Here is a 16,991-nt window from a genome sequence, read left to right on the forward strand (position 1 = left end):
TTTTATTACAAACAATAATATTCGTATAACAAAGATTATTCACAAATTAATAAATATTTATATTAAGAAAAAAAACCATTCATTCATTAACTCACGAAAATGTCTTATAACTTCACATAATAATGGATATACTATGTGAACAATCACATAATTATTTGAGATATTTTGTTCGAAATGAATATACTGAGTGTATTCGTATGATCAATATTGAAGCACAAGTAGTGATTTGGCACCGAGTATGAAACATTATATCCAATGCAAAGTTTGAATGCATCACCAACGCTTGATTTGGGGACGGGGATTCTGAGGATCACAGTGAGTATTTGTAACTGACGTCACGGATTGCCACATGGGTCTGGACTTGGCTGCCTCTATAATTATTATTCCCATCTGTTGATTTGATTTCCTGCCGTTCCAGATACTTTTCAACTTGCACCGGACTCTTTTCTGATTGTTCAAAGGCTTTGGTTTGAATAACTTTCTAAACCACTCGTAAATAAATGGGTCAGGAACGTTTCGGTTTAATTCACCTTTATTCTTGATCCAAATAATTAATTGAATACTAAGTGGGGAATACATTTCTATAAAATTTACAATTTCAAGATGAAACCCATAGATTTTACATTTTCTGTAAGATTCACAGAAATTTATCAGTTAGTCATCCAAGCTGATTCTTGTGCATTACACGATATACAAATAAGTAAAACTACGATATTCATTTGTTGGTCAAAAAACAATACCCGACAAATAACACAGTCTTGGATTAGTTTGATTCAATATCAACTTCTACAGCAACGAGCTCCATTATTTGAAAACAAGTAAAACTATCTTTTATAAATGGTGGATTTTTGAAATATGCTTGGAGAAATTGACAGCCGAGGATGAATCTAACTATTGTGAATCATTCCAATTACTATTGATTAATTCGACTTCCTGCGCTGAGATTTGAGAAGAATTAAGTTAACTGCCACTGTTATACTGCTGCTTGGCTGTACTCACATACGCTTTTCCCTTTAAATTTCAACTATCGTGTCGACGACACTTGGCAATGTCTGTTCGATAATGTTCATTCACCCAGACATTCGTATTGAGTTTCTGTCAGTCCACGTGGAGTTAAGTATCGGAATCGAGTGTGCGAATGGTTCAGGCTCTTCATTCCATGTGGAGAAGAATACGTTCATGATTCCCAGTAAAAGAGTATGCATGAAGGAGTTGCTGCACACCTGACTTACAACAATAATTAAGTTACTGAATTCCTGTTACATAATGAAGTAATTCCGAGAATAGGAATAAAATTAAAAAAAAAGAAAATGAAAGAATAAGAGTTGATATACAATCACATTTCAATGAAATGCATTTGAAATCTTGAAGAGATAGAAAAATGAATAATAAAATAACTCCTAATAGAACTATTAAAAGGTATTTGAAATAGCCCTCGAACAATCACTGTACAACCATGATCAATGCATCGATCTCTCATGAATAGTCATACTCTGACTTAATAAATTCATTCTCTAAAATCGATAAATACGATTGACAGGATCTTTCATCTTGAGGTAAACTATTGCAGAATTTATAAGCCTTCTGTTTTCTTTCCCTCACAAATAGAACAGTACATCAGTAATCTCATTTTTTAGTAGATTCCTAATTGAGCAGTGAGATTGTTATATTCCCAAAACAGTGGTGAAACGGTGCATCAATAAAGTAAGATTCTCAATTTTTTATTTGAGAACTCGTGGTTGAGCAGTAAGGTAACAATCTGTAGAATTGTCAATTGTCAATTTTGGAATCAGTAGTAAAACTGTGCATCAATAATGTCAAATTCTTAAATTTTCGGTTAGTGAATTTGTGGTTGAGCGGTAGGATTGTTACAGAAATAACAATTGTTGGTTAGATTTGCTCAGTGGCAGAATTGTGAAGATGCTGGGTTGGCAATTGAAGAGGTGGTGGTGGTGGTGCTTGAAGAGTGCTTGCAACCCTTTGGCGGATGCAGAGTGCTGACTGGCCAAGTGGCCTCCAAGAGGGCGCCACCGGATCAGGGCCGGGCACAGTCAGGTCAGGTCAGGTCACGGTGATTTTTGGCCCCTGTTCTGCAGTGATGCCCTCTTCGTCTAGTCCGTCATGCGGCTGCTGTTTTAAATGTCAGGTCAAGTGCTCTTTGTTAGGCAGACGCAACCGTGTAATTAGGCGTCGCCCGACTTCCTTCTCCTTTCTACTTGAGACGTCTCCTTCTTGTCTTATCTACGACTACCGTACGAACGCTTTCTTCTCTAGGTACGCTCGCATTTTCGGCTTTCTTGAACCCACTCGTTTGTTAACGTTCACGCTTTTCATGAAATGATTTTTCAAGCTACTTGTCCAAAAATGATCAAGCTTCGTATGAAAAAATTAATGATCTTTACAAAATGAACCTACTACATCTTCCTGACCACCCGGATGAGAAGCTGAGATGTGAACCATCAACTAAAAATCATTGCATCCTAGTTTTTCAATGAAATTTCGAAAAGAGCTGCACTATAGTCCATTAACTTGTAGTTCAACAATCAAAATACGTAGATGGCAGATTTAGTACATAGCACATAATGATCAATGTTCAGTAATTTTAGTACTCACACATATTGAATAGCAATCAAATCAAAGATGGGTGGATGGGAGTTTTAGTACATAGGACTTAATAGTGTTCACCAATTTTGGTACTTACAGATTGATTGTCAATTAGTTATAAGGTGAAGAAAATGCATTATGATGAGGATACTCAGAATACTCAATTTCTTCTTACAAAATATTTCAGTTTGGAAACTCGATTCACGATGTCGGATTTCTGAAAAAAATGTGCACTCTACTCTTGATCAAGAATAGTTTTTCAACAGCCTCAAGACTCAAAGATACTCTCTCAACATAAATACAATCAGGCTGAATTTGTTTCAGTCTGTCATGAAATTTGTTTCCATCTTAATTTGAGATACTTTGAATCCGAATGCCATGCAACAACTGTAATGAGTATGTCAAAATGGAGCCACGCTATGAAAAATGTGTTGTGAAAATCTATTTGGAGCTGTGAACGCATTTCTGGAATAGACTGGCTGCGAGGTAATGACTTTGTAATGTTGGGATTTAATTATTAGCTGCTACTGGTGTTGGGGCTAGTGGTTTGGCGAATGGGATGGGGTCATGGGATGAGAAGATGGAATTTGCATCATGCTGCTGGCTGGTTGGCTGCTGGCTATTCTGGTATCCATTGATACCACCAAGTTAGGGTAGCGCTAAAAACGAATACAGGGCAAGTTGCAAGCCAAACAACTAATTAAATTTCGCTCCAAAAAAGGCTTTTATTCTCAATGACGAAGGGGCGCGAGCCCTTGGTCTATTAAATTCGGGCAATTTCGTGTTGTCGTGGTGGTCGGTTTTTGTATATTCCGCAGAAAATCCTTTGTTTCGTCCCAACTCCTGGCAAAAAATCAAAGTAGCTTGTTTCAGTTAGATTTATCATGGTCTTTTCAAGTTCCAACCAACCTTTTTTTATTCTATTTCTCACGTTTTCTCTTCCACTTCGTTTACTTTGAATTCAACGATAATAATTGTATTTTTACTCTTAATTAGTCCACAAATATGCGAATCAGAGTAAATTTAGATACATTGATTTTTCCACATAGGTGACCGACACCTGATCGTATATCTGTGTATAATATCCCACTATAATATACCAGTAGCGAGTTCTATCAAAATTTCAAATTTAGAAATTCAAATGCAAACTATTACTGTTGAAGATACAAGTTTTATTTATTATTAGAGAGCTGTAATGATGATTAGGTTGCCGCACATCCAAACCATTGAGTTGAAAAAATTGAAGCATTAACAATTTTATTGATAGTCAGTCACTCATACCAGGTAATTGAGTTTTAATTATTGGATTGTGTCTGAAGTTGTCTAAACGGACTAATGCCTTCAATGACTGGAGACTGTTCATGATTAGCTTATGAAAATGAATGGAACTTTAGAAATAAATTGACATTCAAGTTCACTTTTCAAGTTCATTTAAAGGTTTCTCTCTCGTTTTCCCTCAAATTCATTTCTAAGATTCTATGCAAATTCAGGGATTCTAGAGTTGTGTGGCAGAGATGATAGTCCTAACTTTTCCCTTGATAAAGGAAATTATTCAATTCAAATCAATTGATAAGCTTTGATAATATTTGAGAATATTTTCATTTCTGTACTAGTTAATTAATCAAATGTTTCTCTTCTATAAGTACTTCTTTTTTGTAGTTGGAGGTATGTTATCGATCGGAAAATAAAAGTATTGTCAGGATATTCTTCTACTCAAACATTTACATTTCATGTGTTTGACAATTAGTGGGTGCATGCGCTGTAGGAAGAATGTACATGTCGAGTGACCTGGCTGGCATGTTACATTCACGTTTTAATTTACATTCCAAAATCTTGAGATTTTTTCTGTGTTGGAAGCAACAACACTAGGATAAATTGACGAAACGAAGAAAGTGGATGTAGGAATACTACTCTACTGAAATAGATGCCATTAGGATTGATGGGTTTGATTGGATGTTTAGTGCAACTAGGACGGTTGATAACGGTGGCAGTGGCACGTGTGCCGTTTAAATCTTGAGCAGCTCGTAAGGTGTAGCCGTCATGTTGAATACGTAATTTACTGATTAGGGAAACTCGCCTGACCCCCTCTCCACCACCCACGTCCTCACCACAGCATTTTCCATCTCCCTTAAGCCATGCCGACTTCTCCAAAACCAACACCAATCTTCCGTCTGAAATTCACTTCGCCATCGCTCCACGTTCCACGAAATTACTCTGCAGAAATAACTTTTCGTTACGTATTAATTGGTTTCCACTTTCCTTCTACCTTCTCTTCAAATTCCTTCTCGTATACTCTTTCTCTCCCACACGCCCTCTCCTTGTCTTTACCATCCCTCCAACTACACTTCATCCGTTTCAAACCGTTATCGCGCGCTTAGAAGTTATAATAATATATACACATGATGCTTTCCACGCTATCGAATATCAGTGATAACGAGCTCTGCGCTACAAACTTGCACTTGTACGATATTATAACGCGAGAATAGCGCCGCTTATTTGCGAGGTGTTTAGGCTTCATTTCAACTTCCATCTCAGGTAATTGCATATGCTTCCTACGGTGACAAATCCTTCTGCTGGTTATCATACTCGATAACTTCCACTTTCCTCAACACGTTCTCCTCACGTCTTCAAGGATGTGTCAATCTAATTTAATGTGACATCACAATAACACTAGACACTCACTGTTGAGCAGCTCATGGTCGAATTACAAAGTTACTGCTAGCTAGTATCAAAATAGGTGCTGCTAGCTAGTATCAAAATAGGTGCTACTTGAAATTTACTTCTAGTAGATTATGAGATTGGATGACAATAGAAAGTGGAGGGTTTTTTGACATGATGTATGAATTAAAACTGACTCAACAACAAGAGCTGTATTTAATATAAATACACACATGTTGAATCTTCATTCACGAAATAGTTTGAATCTTTATTCACGAAATCAATAAAGAAACAGACATTGTTTCCCAACACATTCAAAACACTCAAAATTAGGCAATTATATATTTTTAATGTGGTAAAATTTATTATTAAGCATAAAACTGATTTCCCTCCTACAAATAACGTTGCCAACAGCCTATACAACCTAAGACCTACAGCAAATAAATATTTAATTTACAATACAAACATAGAACATCAGAAGATAACTTATGATACTTATACTATGCAGTAGGATCATTGATACAACCCCCGAACAGTACATTGAATGTGCGAAAATAACTAAAAAACTAAAACAGGATATTAACACCTGGATCAAATGCAATTACTTCTTCTATCTATGAGATGTTTCTCTTCAAAGTTTACTCTTCTGACTTGTGTGCTTGCTTATTCTGCAATCCTTTGTAATTCATCTAGTACTTCAAATCATTTTTTTAACACCTGGTCCTATCGGTTTCTTTTTTCCATCCTTCTCCTTATTATTCTTCCCCATCCCATCCTTTCATATCTACCGTCTATTTACTTTTCCTGATACCTTTCTCACCTTCTCAAGGATTGAAGGTTTTCCTAGTGCTTGGATATCCATAGTTGAAAAACCCCTTCAATCTCCCACCGTTTTTTTTGCACCACTTTGTTTTTATTTTGTTTTAATGAGTATTGTTGTTGATGTTGTTTGCATTTATTCTTTTTGTCAATCTCTGTATTAAACTCAGTACTCTGTATTGAATATAAGCACTGTTCTCTAGATTCTCCCATCATGAGAACTACTCACTCATCATGAGAACTGGCTACTTGAGGCCAGTTTCATCAGCAGATTAGATATGATATTCAAAATCCCAAAATTGTACCTTACCCTATCATCTGTCTACCTGAAACTATAGAACTCTATTCCTCATAATCATCACATTCTAATCAGCTGAGGAGCTGAGCACAAGGTACTGTGGCTGAAGTAGGCCTACTATCATCATGAACTCATCTTTTCTAGTCATGAATACTCGTTGAATTACTATTAGATGAGTAAATTGAGATAAGATGGAAAGAATGCAAAAAGTATAAGAATCCGCAGATTTCCTATCTGTATAGAAAAATAGAAACTACAAAGAGTATTATAATCCCCATTGCTATTAGCAATACCTAATAAGAGCTACTATCAAGAAATGAATTTTCAGACAATACTAACTTTTCAATTTTTTTAGAAAGGCCATTTCAACAGTATTCTCTTCGGCCAATATTATTCATGATGTTTCCATGAAGTATATTCGTCTGACGAACTCAGTCGATACACTCCGAAAAACATTTATAACATAAACTGGACAGTCCAACTTAATGGAAGTCGATGCAATTGTTTGGGAATTGGGGCTCGTTAAATTGAGCAGAGGCGAGCCGAGAGCCCGTGAGCAGTGTAAGTGGTGAGTAAGTGCGTGAGTTTGCGCTTCTATTTTCGCGTTTTGAATATTAATACGCAGCCGGGATTAAGCTACGTGCACACTGCACACACTGACGCGTTTCACTCTGTCGTCGTCGTCGTTCATTTTTAATGAACAATCGCGTCGTGTTTTAATCGATAATTTCAATTACAGAGAGGATGTACGGCCGGCCTGCGTTGCTGCTGATCGAACCAACGCACCATTCGTTAGAATCTAAATTGGATTTTGATTTTTTGAGGTAAAAATGTTGTGCGACACACACCCACCTCCTCTCCACTCGCCAAGTGACGATACATCGGTTGATGAAGAGAATGTCGGGTGGATTGCATGTGCTAGGTGTGAAGTGGTCTGTCAGTGCAACTGGACCAAGGTGAATTCAATTCATCATCATCATCATTGTCGTCATAATCGACTGCGGCTCTTGGGCCGCCTTGTTTGTGCAGCTGTGTAAACGGTGCCTAGCACTTGGGAGGGGGTCCATGGGTACACGTCACCAACAGCATACCACCTCATAATAATTGTGCGTCTCAACTCGCGCCCTCTATCTCATCGACGTCTAGTCCACCGGCTGTCATCACCACTACAATTTATCTTATCCTGTTTTTCCAAGTAACTTTTGCTATTTTTGTCTTTTTTTCAATTACTCCAATCAGTTACAGGCCGAAAATAGGACAATAAATCATTTATCAGTCACCTCTGTTTTTATTTGTTTAACGTAGCTCTTTTCAGCCAGTACAGTATCCTTATAAATAGTTATATCTCAAATCATACCCTGGATGAATTTGGCCCGTTTTATATGGTAATGAAAATATTCAATTCACTCCCAACTTGAGAAATTGAGGGCTTGAGGGAGATCAAAAAAACACTCAGGGAATTCCTTATTATATTGTGTCCATACAAATTAGCAGACTTCCTTGTCAATAAATATTTGCTTAATGTATGTTATGTGTTCTCAGTTGTGTTCTCTTGTCTGTTGTGTTTGTTAGACGAAGGATATTAGTGATATATTACATTAACCATTCTATGACCGTTTTAATTATTGCTGGATCCGACATTTTTAATCGGCCATTACGCGGCCCAGTCGTATGACCCTCAAATGCGCATCAAGTGATTCAGATATCCTGAGGTACCCTAGAATCAGAATATTTGGTTCTGTTTCCATCTTCACGAACTGCCCACGAAACCCTGTTTTCGAGCAATAAGAAGCCCTACTGATATGATGAACAAGTAAAGTGGAGTAAAGTTTATGTTTTATTTGAGATAAATTGCAGAGCTCTTTAAAACGAACATTTTTATGTATATTTTTTGTATTTTCCTGCTCTTTGTTTGTATAGTATGCTTTTCTGGTAATAAATGAAAATGTGATTCCAATTTATTCCACTGTAGCACAATTATGAAAATTGTCATTAGTAAGATATAATATATAATACATAAGAACTAGAATCATATTCATAATCAGCCATTGCATCACATTATAATTCTATAATTTATTATAATATTCTTATGAGAGTTCAATCACAGATGATACAAATTAACAGTGGGGCAGATAATTTTACTATGCTAATTAGTCTTTGCTATGCTTTTACTATCGAGGATGAGAAAAATTAATTTCCTATATCACAATAAATTGCATAAAACATCTTTAACAGATAATACGGATGTTGAAAAACATTTAACAACTTCTATATAATTCCACGAGTTTTACCTAGCGCAATGAGTATAATTTTTATAAATTGATGTTCACCACCTTGTCATGAGCTCTTCCATCTAGAAAAGAGGAGGGATCAATAGAGATATTGTCCAAGAAATCATCACCATTAAAAAATATCATATTCATTTCAGCCGAGTTAAAACAAATGTAACATTCTATTTCCTCTCTTATATTCCTCATCCTATCTTGAGTTTCAATCCTTTCCCGATGGAAATGATATTTGAATTCTAGGTTTTTTATTATCTGGTCGTTAAAAATGATACTAGTTCACATAAGAACGCATCAGAAAACGAAACAAATTCTCCATCCAAACACATTTGCAGTAGAATTTTATCTTCAATTTGTCAGACGCTTACAAATTTTAATTGCGAGCTGTAGTTTCAATTTTCCCAACGGCTGAGTTTGTTCATTTTCCGTGAATGGTTGAAATGAACTGGATAGAGCAACTGAGATCAGTTTAGATTAAAACTGCGCAAAGCAATCTTGGTGATTGCCTTGCTCTACGTGTCTGCTCTATACAACATTATTTTGAATACAAGCAGGCATGCAATACTCAACTAGAATTTATAAAATTCCCTCTTTGAAACTCCACTCCACAGATAACACTGCACGTTCGCCCATGCATGAGGTTTCAGGTGGCTTCCCATTATGTTGTGGTCGTGTGTGTGTGAGGGTTTCCTCATTTCAGCTCCAGTCTCAAAATTAAATTTTCCAAAAGAGGAATTTCTTCCATACTTTAATCGAATCGTTGAGTTTGAAGTAATTGGAATAGTTGTGCTTCGATTTCGATTGTTTTACGTGTCGATTGAAAAAAAATTTCATTTTTAATTTATTTCCTTTTTTTTAATCAGCTCCATATCTTTATTCTTTCTACTTTTGTGTACCACAGCCATATACTTCAATGATTAAACATTTTTTCATAGAAATGCAACTAACAAATCAATTTAAAATGATAGGATGGATTCAACATACATATTGATGAGGTTGTCAAAAACAAGTTGATCAAAGTTATTCATATTGGACTTGAGAGACTTAAATATTTCAATTTTATATGTTATAAACAATATCGAATTGCAATCTTCTCTCCTCTCACCCTACAGAATCTTGTTCTAATTAATTGATATGTTTCAGATGTACGGCCGGGAGTCAGAGAATGATCATCAACAGAATGCTATCAAGCTACAACAGACTGAAGTCACCAGAGTAAGTAACGATTTACAAATTTCATTGGCCTGAAATAGTTTTTTCGCCCCACTTGGATGTAATGAGCTGGTTTACGTGCGTCATATGGAGGCCGAAAGTGATTGTTTTCTGACCAGGCCGGTAAAATTTTTACGGCCCTAGGGCTGTAAAATAACCTTGAAGTCAGCTGATTCTGATTTGATGTGAACGTGTTTACAAAATAGTTTATGAAACGGAATCAGTTTATGCTTCTAGAATTGAATAAAGTTTTTGCAATAAGATACTATCATTTTATTTGGATGAATGAAATACAAATGAGATATTATAAACTATTCAAATTCAATTTTCAGAGTATAATAGAATCTAACCTCAAACCTCCTAGTAAAGCGTTTATCACGGAACATGGTGGATAAACGGAATCATTTTATGCTTCTAGAATTCAATAAAGTATTCTGTAATAATATACTATCATTTTATTTAAATGAATAAAATACAGATAAGATATATATTATAAACTATTCAAATAATTCGATTTTCATAGAAGGATAGAACTTCTAACCTAAACTTCCATTGACATTCAGATCACATCAGATTGGCCGAATTTCAAGTGTGCTAAAACAGCTGATCAAAAACTTTTTCAAGTGTGATAAACCAGCTGATCAAAAACTTTTTCAAGTGTGATAAACCAGCTGATCAAAAACTTTTCATTATTTGTGTTAATCATTCAATAATTAAAACATTTATAATAATATCATCTTATTGTCATTTGGAAGAATAAAAAGTATAAACTCAACCTTTTACATAATTGAACATAATCTTTTAGGTTATTTAGACAAATCAGAATAAAAAATAAAAATACTTGGACAATTTCTTGATATTCAGATTTGCTAGAGCTATGACCTTCCACTTTTGCTTTCGGAAGTGCTTATAATAGACAATGAGAATAATTATTATTCTCATATATATATTGTTTATTTTTCTGTGTGGCGAAAAATTACGTTCTCACCATGGGCAAAAATGTTTTTCCGGCTCTCAATCTTTTCTAGTCCTCGACCTACGGCCTCGGACTTGAAAACCGATTTCGAGCCAGAAAAGTCTCATTTTCGGCCCTAGGTGCGAAATATACTATTGCTTTTCGTATGAGGATTTAAATGGGTGATAGTGAGATAATGGGTGATATGAGATTAGTTCAATTGTACACGAATAACTAAATCGCATCAGAACTCTAGTTGGGAAATTCGTTCTGTAGAGAATTAGTTGGGATTCTGTAGAAAACACAATGTGGCAATCACCGAGTACTCTAGTTTGATATAACTGTACCCAATAGAATTTTCTATTTATGATTTTCCATCAAGATGTGACATAGAGGTAGATGAACTTCTTGAATGATTTGGAATCTAGAGAAAAAATTGCATGAGTAATGTCTTAAGCTGTCTTTTCTCAATGTTTGAAATGGTTGGAGAATAAAACATTCATCTGGAATAACAAATGAAAAGTCTTGCTGACTATATAACTCTAGTTTAGAGTTGACTCATTGACTCATTTCAATTGAGTCAATTAGAGTGATAAAAATTGCAGTACTATAATGACAGATATTCTATGATACAACATTTATGGGGTTCTTTATCGAACACATTGTCGCATTGAGTTCAATTCGAATATGAGCACTTGGAGTCTGCCAGTATCCCAGCATGATGTGGTTGATCAATAACTAACTAGGTACTGAGTTTGGTGAAATCGAATCAATAATTAGCATGAGTCGGTGGGTAGCCATGATGAGGAACGTGACAAACGGCCACACCACTGCCATCATCTCATCCCTGTGCTCATGTCACTCTCACACTACTCATATTGGCATGCACGCCCTATATCTAAACAGATAATCCATCAAACAGTAATAATTATACCCTGTAACTAATCCATTGATTATTGATTTAGGTGTAATCGAATCATTATACTACTAATCATTACGTAGACGCTTTAAATTATGAATCTTGACTAGACTGTCATCAAGGTAATTAATTATTATTGAACATTGAACTGATGTTCCTGAATTAGCCATATTAATTCCGTTTGTGGGATCGCAGGATCTGTGTAGAGTTATCCTAACTGAGGATCTCCATGATTCTCCAATAATAGCCTGCATGTCATTCAGTTCCCGACTACTACTAAGTTGCACATGTTATGAGGAATTTAAAATAATTTAGGTTTGGGATGTTGCACAAGTTCTATTTGATTCTAAGAATATTTTAACTCTTTTAGTTTGGCAATTTATAGTAACTTCGAAATTTGCTTTACAAAACTATTTAGTTCTGTAGGTTTCTGCTCGAGATATGAAGTAAGGTAGGTAGAAATGATTTGAAATAACACTCAAATACCTACTCATATAATAACCATGTTGTCATTTTCAAATGAAAACAACAAGAAATATGAAAGCAACGGCTATGAATAAAACTTAACATATTTTAAAATATAATGATTGACCATCTAGAGATTGCAGTCGCAGCAATCCTTCGAACTTTGAAAAAAATTGTCCAAATTACTCTGAGCCTGAAGCTCACCTGGATCTTTCTACTGTGGACTTCCAATGTACATGGTTTGTTAATGTACAGTTGCAGTTCCACATGAAATACCTCAAGTACCTCCGAGATGGCACTCGGAATTGCCTCGGTGCTTCACAATGATCACAGTAGTTGAAAGTGTTGTATAGAAGAAAATACCTGTCATTCAATAAATTGGTGCTATTCTTCACTAATCGATATGAGAATCAAATCAATCAAAGCCCGTGGAAGGAGGCATGAAAACTTTCTTTTTGATTGATTCAATTGATGAGATTCCAGTATAATTTTTCAGCGTTCATGTTTGATCAGAAGCTTGATATGAGACATCATTTTTTACTACAACTCACAAGGGAAATCTGTGTATGGATTCCATTGTTTCCAGGTCAACACAGCTACAATCAAAAATATTTGTGGTATCGGTTGGTAGCTTCTGTTTACTATCAATCTCCGCTTAGGATTTGGAGTGCTCGCAGCGACTGCATAAAACAATTGGCCAAGCATCGAAGCTGTGTTGGCTTGTCACCAACCATTCAAAAAGCAAATCCACAAACAGATCTGTCTACGTTTTCTGTACAAGACCGACGATTCGATGAGAGAAAATGTGATCAGTTAAAAATGCTATCGTCTCTGAATATGAAGTTCCAGCAAGTTCTATTTGAACTTTATTCAAATGCTATATTATTGATTTCAATATTTTAATCAGATTCGAGCAAAATTATTGCACCTTATCAAGATTCTGTATGGAATACTTCTCTGGATACTATATTATGTGTTACTATCAAAGAGTACACTACCCATAGGACCAAATTTGAGAAATCTTATTACTGTATTTTCTTTATGATTGTTTACCAGGCTAGGGTCGATTCAATTTTGTATCAGTACATCGACCTCCCTTTTTCTCAAATTGAACATTAGTGATTGAAAGAATTTGATTATTAGAGGTTTTTCATTTCTTTGGAGGTATATCCAATTTTTTCGAATTGGAGGAATGCCAAATATTATTCAATGTTGATCAAGGGTCAAGTGAGGAAACTAGAGGGTCAAAATTAAGTAGATAACTGATTTGATTTCATCATGACTTCATTGATTATTACTTCCAAAATGATTATGCTCACTCACAAACTATCCTTCGTATTTTAAAGACTTTGAAAGACTACGATGAATTTGGAGGCTTGATAGTTTCTTTGATGCTCTCTCACTGATCAATGATTCGCTCAAACAGGCCTCTATATTCGCAGTTTCAATAACCCAAATTGACCTTATTCTTGTCGAAGCGGCAAGGTGCCTGGCAACAAGCATCTCAACTCAGGAGAATTGATTGATCACAAAAGCTGTTCGAAGTGAAGGTAAACTGTGCGGTAGTGAGGTTGAAGGGACGGACGATCAGGCAAATAATGGTGCTCAATATTCGACCCCTTCGGCTCTTTATGGCTCTACCCTTTCTCTTTCTCTTCTCTCAATGCCTTTTGCTCTCTCTCACACTCTCTCTCTGTCTCTCTAGTCGGTCTAGAGCTGCAAATTCGGACCAACTTTAATTACACGCGTTAATAACCATTGTCTGTCACTACAGGGTGTGGTCCCCGTTCGCTGCTCTGCCCTCCACCCCTTCCACCCTCCATTAAGAACTGGCCAGAACGCGATACAACCATCCGATATAGCTGTCCTGTCCCGTCCTGTGCTAGCATAGCCTATCCTGCCCCTTTCATTACATTGCTAGCAACATCCAAGACAGCGCATCGGCCACATTCACAGTGGACTCTTCCTGATTGTATGCGTGCGAGTGTGTGCGTGCGTGTCACTCTTTTCCCTTCGCTGTCTTATCATCGCATTTTTATCAAACACGAAACAAGAAGATAGATTAGTGGAACCAGTAATGTTTTCTACGCACAATGTCAAATGTAATACTTGATACAAGGTCCGGGAAGTATCTGTTGATGAATAATCAACATTTGGAATGAATCATTCAGAATAACATTGAAGTTAATATCCATCATAATTAGGACTTCCATTGAAATCCTGGTCCATGAATATTGAAGGGAGAAAGTTTCCAAAAACTGGCATTATTCATACATCATAAGTGAAAAAAATCACTAAACTGAAAAGAAGATGATTGGATCAATTATTTTGCTCGAGAAACTAGTCAAACTGAGAAATCGGATGTTAACAAGAATAGCCTATTTCTCACTCGAAACGATGAAAACTATTATCTTTCTACAATAATTTGTTCCGCAATGATTTCAAAAATTTGTTTCTCAATTTTTTTTAGTTCAAAAATCAATGAGAGATTTTTTAAAAAGAGAGAGGAGGGAAATCACCATCCAAAATGAAAATTGAACAAATACATTGAATAGAATCAATAATGGTTTCTGCACGTTTTTGGAAAAATTACCAATGTTATAGCAAAAATCGAATTGAGGAAGAAATTTTGATATAGCTGAGTTGTTTCAGAGTCCTCCTGTTAACGACCACAATCACTAACATACAATAATTATGTCAATTCAGAATGTTTTGAAGTATCATTTACATCATAGGATTATTAGTATTGTTCAGGTTTACGTGACAGGATAACTGCAAGGTCTCTTTTATGAGAGAACATTCTAATTAAAATGAATATTTGAAATGTTTAGACATTATAAAATTCTGTACAAGCAAATATCTATATTATCCAGAAATGAGTGATTCCAGAAACTTCAAGACGATTCCTGAAATTTAATAATTCCTGGAATGGTGGTTTGTTTGTCTCTTGAACTGATAAGATTGCATTGCAGTGACGTGTTTAGTTCGGAATAAATGTTGCGAAGGGGAGAATGCTATCGTTGTCGAAATTAATTCCATGAAAATGAGAAGAGAAAAAGCGGACAAGAGAAAAGAATTCGGGGCTTGATTCGGGTATGGCGTGAATCTTCTATTTAAAGAAGGAAATGAAATAGCAGCAGCAGAACAACAGTGTTCTCTATACTGCTCTTCTGCTACAACGAAGCGACATTTTTCCGGTCTCTTCTTCCTATGAAAAGTTTTGCTTCTCCCAGAAGACTCACTTCTCTTACTTGAAGACGTAGAATTGCGCTTGACAAGCCCTTGAGATCTCCAATGTAGGCACAAATGAATTTACAAATAAATGAAAGGAAGCAAACACACAACTTTTCTCTTTTTCTCTCCTTGTAGATTTTGTTATTCCTCTAAGGAGTTAAAACCTGTTAAATATAATTTTCGAAAACTTTGTAGCAATTCAAAAGCATCTGTCACTAAATTATGACTGTTCTCCAATAAGAAGTGAGTCATTTCCAAATGGATTTTGGTAACCAACTTTTTGATATTACATAGCCCACGTCGATTTGTTCAACATTAATTCTTATCCACTTATTTCTTGGTCATACCATAATACTGTATATAATAAATTAGCGTCACTGAATTAGGTTGTTGAAAAGTTATATAATAACAGTTTTCCAACCCTCATTAATTGCTGTATCATATTCACTGTTAATTAGTTTTCTAATTCACTCTTCTATACAGGTCTCATCTTTCCAGTTGCATGACGTACTAGTGTGCTCCGTGATCGGCACTCCAACATCTGCTCTGTATCTGTTCGGGTCAACGCCGAACCGGCAACTAAAACTAGCCATTGAAGCTTACTATTATCATAGTTTACTAAGTAAACTACTTGCTAGTAGGCTAGATCTGTGCTATTATATATAAATCAATTCACAGTCGTTTCTTGAAGTCGTACCACTCACTATAACACCAAAAGCTGCTTTAATAGTGGTCTATTTGACACCGGCCTTCGTCACCTGATGGCAGCAGGCTGCAAGGATGGCTGATGAGAAAGTCTTTTGCAACTTATCATTTGGAATGTGTTCCTTGACTGCTGCCAATATTCTATGCTCATTTCTATGGGGGCGCGACAGTCGAGACCGACGAGAGCGACCATACAAATCAAATGATAATATTCTTTTGGTGCTGTCTACAATTCTGTAGAGCCTAGCGCAAGCGACAGTTGAGGCCTCTTTTTCAGGAGTCCTCTACGGTCGCAGGTCTTGACTGTCGGGAGTGTACAGAAATTAGAGAGGCCTCAACTGTCGCCTAACGCAGGCGACATTTGAGGCCACTTTTTCAGGAGTCCTCTACCGTCGCAGGTCTCGACTTTCGTGGCTGTACAAAAATTAGAGTGGCCTCAACTGTCGCCTAACGCAGGCGACATTTGAGGCCACTTTTTCAGGAGTCCTCTACCGTCGCTGGCCTCGACTGTCGCAGGACTCTTCTGTCGTTTGCCTCGTTTGACATCGACCCATTTCTATAGACTGAATTTCAATTTTAATCTTTTTTTTTATCATCTCAGATTTGAACTATTGATATGAAAGTCACAGAGTTGTTGTATGTCGCTAGTTATTCGTGGAGGCATCGCTAAACTTTACAATATAGCCTATCTGATGAACCGCCTTCAACAATAATTGTTATTGGAGCGGTAAAAGCTTTGACTGGTATCTAGCTCTCTGGCGATGTTGTGTATTCACATCACAGAGTGCGCGATCGCTTCCGGAGACCAGTTTGGGTGAGGGGTGTGGTGGTGAGGGG

The 16,991-nt window shown here is 36.3% G+C and overlaps 1 long non-coding RNA gene across 1 annotated transcript in view; it reads left to right on the forward strand.

The window, feature by feature from the left end:
- The window catches only part of LOC120354907, a 181,093-nt gene that overhangs the window by 39,033 nt on the left and 125,069 nt on the right, over nucleotides 1–16,991 (forward strand). Inside the window, exon 3 of the long non-coding RNA XR_005573295.1 lies at nucleotides 9,808–9,879. This is a non-coding gene — a long non-coding RNA (uncharacterized LOC120354907). The remainder of the gene's footprint in view (nucleotides 1–9,807; nucleotides 9,880–16,991) is intronic.

The sequence above is a fragment of the Nilaparvata lugens genome, chromosome 1, assembly GCF_014356525.2.
Source record: "Nilaparvata lugens isolate BPH chromosome 1, ASM1435652v1, whole genome shotgun sequence".
In the NCBI taxonomy this organism is placed as follows: Eukaryota; Metazoa; Arthropoda; class Insecta; order Hemiptera; family Delphacidae; genus Nilaparvata; species Nilaparvata lugens.